Below are 3490 nucleotides of genomic sequence, written 5' to 3' on the forward strand. Positions count from 1 at the left end.
CTTTATACAGGATAGTAAATTTTGAGAGTTAGATTAGAATGCTTCTAGAGTGACTTTGAACTCTGAACATTAATACATTTGTGAAAATAATCATCTCTACCGTGAAACATATAGGGTTCTCTCTTTAACTGAAGAAACCTATTATGATATAAGCAAAAGTGAGGTTTAGTGACTTACTGCCATAAAGGAGAATACCACACAGGCAACTTTGAAATGGCAGCACGTTAGGGAAGTGATGTTGTGTTTTTTTTTTTAAGAAGTTGAATATTTTATTATTAAACTGTTTCTTATTTTCCTGCAAGGCTGTTGCTTCACTGTATAAAAATAGCACCAGCAAACACAGTATATTGCAAAATTAAGAGAGTAATGTTCTTCACTGGACACTATACAACTAACAAACTTTTCTCCACTGCCATTTATTTCCAGTGGCAAGTTCATTGAGTATTTTGACCCAAATCCGGGGATGGCTGTAAGCAAGTTACAATATTATATAAGGTTAAGATAACAATGTTATCCTTGAATTACATAATTTTTATAACTAGTTTTACCACAGATAATTTCAGGAATTCTGAGTATTATAACTGGAGACTAGCCTAAAAATCACAGGCTGTTGTGACAAAGATGCATAGTGTTTATGTGAAATCATTAGGAAGTTAAGGGGTATTTTCTTCGGGCAACATTATTGCAAGTAGTTTCTTTTGCTAAAAGTTGCTTTTTAAAAATCTATCCACCACTAATTTAAGACAACTATACTAGATTAAGTTGTTTCAAACTAGTTTATTTAGGGGTTCCATTTTCACTCCTCAATAGATTTTATGTATTTCTTATATGCTTCTTCACTCATTAGTTCATCTAGTTCTGAAGGGTTACTGAGTGTCATCTTGATCAGCCAACCATCTTCATAACAAGATTTGTTGACAAATCCTGGATTTTCTGCTAGAGCTTCATTAGTTTAGTTACTTCTCCTGATAGAGGAGAAGAGAGTTCACTAGCAGCTTTCCCACTTTCCAAAGCACCAAATTCCTCTTGTTTGTTCAATTTTGTCCCAACTTCAGGCAGACTACAGTAAACAACATCTCCCAAAGCTTCCTGTGCAAAATTGCTGATTCCCACTGTTGCAACACCGTTTTCTGTTGTTACCCATTCATGTTTGTCTGTGAATTTACGACCCAACAGCAGAACGGGACCGGTGCGCAGCACCTGGACGGCGCCCTCCCGCAGTCTCCAGGGCCATGGCGGGCAGGGCGCGTTAGGCGCAGAGATGGCGCGCAGGCTGCAGACCGTGGCCCGCATGCTCCGCGCCACTGGCAGCGCCATGTTCGCAGCGGAAGTGATGCTTTTGATTACATATGAGTTGGGGTCGGAAGTTCTTAGGGTAGAATATCAGAAGTGAGTGAATCTTTGAATTAATCGATTTCTGAAGGCAAGTGTTGATGTCAGTGAGGGAAGGTTGTAGACGAATAAGGGAGTGTTATGTGAATCACAAGATGGTCTTGCTTGTAATTGTATAGCTAACGGGCTCAGTTGTTGTAGTTCTCACCTACATACTGTATTAGTCTGGGTTGTCCAGAGAAAATGTGTGTGGTATATATTTTTATTATAAGGAACTGGCTTATGTGGTTATGGAAGCTCAGAAGTCCTAAGACCTGCAGGAGGCAAGCTCGAGACCCAGGAGAGCCAAAGGTATAAATTCCAGTCCTAGTCCGAGCCTGAAAACAGAAGACAGATACCCTCAGTCAGAGACAGCCAGAGAGAGAGAGAGAATTCTCCCTTATTGCTCTTTTTTGTTCTGTTCAGGTCTCCAATTGGATGAGGCCCACCCCACCCCTCCCACATTGGGAGGGCAATCTGCTTTACTCAGACTACCAATGCAAATGTTAATCTCTCACAGAAATACTCGCATAAACACACCCAGAATGTTTAATTGGATATCTGAGCACCTGTGGCCCAGTTAAGTTGACACATAAAACTAAGCATCACACACACCATTTTGTAACGAACTGCACATTTCTGTGCGACTTTTTGGTGACATGAATTGTGACTCGCTAATAACTAACATTGCAACTATACAGTTGACCCTCCATATCTAGGGATGCATCCATTTATATAAGGGACTTGAGCATCTGCAGATTTTGGTATCTGTAGGGAGTAGGTAGCAGCTGTCCTGGAACCAAGCCCTCACAGATACTTAGGGATTACTGTATGTAGTAAGGACTTAATACATGTTTATTAAAGAGTGAATGAACAAATGAATGAAAAGAAGTTGAAAGAAGGCTCTGGCATAGCTTAGATTGGGGCTGGGTAAGTGTGGAGCTTGGTGGAGGTTGAGGTTTTGCCTTATAGCAATTTCATTTCATTATCTTTTAAGGAAGGGAGAACCTTTCAAAATTGCTCCATTTAGTGTTGCTTATTTGGATAGATGTGACATTCCAAAGTTGATATTCCTTAATAGCTGTGATTAGCATATCTGAATACTTCTCAGAATACTTCTGAAGCATTTTTCTTTTGTTTGAAGTTTCGTTACAATTTCGACTGGTAGTTTGGAGAAGCCAGGCTAGAAGTTTTATTCTTATCCTTCTTGCTATTTGAAACATCATTGTATAAATGGATATCCCTGGCATGGGGTATCCTTTCTTCCAAGGACAAGAATCAGTTCGAAGTTCCTATAATTCAGAAAACAGAATTTGAAGTACAGTTTATGATTTTACAAAATTCTGGTAGGCCCCATAAGGAAACAGATTCTACTCAAGGTCTGCCCTTAAGCATAAATTGAGTTTAATTTGCTTGGCCAAGCTTTTCTTCATGCATACTACATAAGGAAACTTCAGCTCAGCTAGGACCTTGTCACAGTGCTCAATTAAAAGTCTGAATTAATAAAGCTGTCTTAATTGGTCTGACAGAACTAGCAATATGACCTCATCACCCAGCTACACCTTTTTGATCCTGGATTTAAATTTCCATAAAGGACAGAGAGGAACTAGCAAATTCTTGTTTTCTTAATAACATACCGCACTCACAGTTATCACATTCAGTGCCTCACCTCACAACTTTATCTACCAATCTAGAGTATGTTCTGGAGCTCGTTAAATTAACTTAGCTATCAAAATGCTAAGCTTGATAGCTCATTTATCTTTCTGTCTCACAACTCGACATTACAGTGTGACGGTGATTGATCTTGCATCTTCCAGGTACCATATAGTATAAAAACTAAGAGAAGATTAATTAAAATCTGTCTTACCCAGACAGGTTTTTAAATAAGTTTTAGATTTACACTATATATCAGCTGAAGCAGACAGAGATTCTAAGACCAGGAGCTCTGTAACACCAATTGGGTTTTTCTTTTATGTAGCGTATATATGCAGTAGTCGTTCCTGATGACCATTATTATTCTTTCACGTGTGCTGCATACCAAAATGAGGCAGAAAAACCCTGCCACAAATGTCCTCTACCTGCCTCCATCTCAATGTAGTGTAACGTATAGCACACACAG

General features: G+C 39.1%; 1 pseudogene across 1 annotated transcript; it reads right to left on the reverse strand.

Moving 5' to 3' along the window:
• Window positions 1-789: 789 nt before the first annotated feature.
• LOC309822779 (glycine cleavage system H protein, mitochondrial-like) lies at window positions 790-1317 on the reverse strand (annotated as a pseudogene). The gene has a single exon. The product of its transcript is annotated as a glycine cleavage system H protein, mitochondrial-like (transcript).
• Window positions 1318-3490: the final 2173 nt, after the last annotated feature.

This window comes from Grampus griseus (assembly GCF_964374135.1).
Source record: "Grampus griseus genome assembly, chromosome: 5".
In the NCBI taxonomy this organism is placed as follows: Eukaryota; Metazoa; Chordata; class Mammalia; order Artiodactyla; family Delphinidae; genus Grampus; species Grampus griseus.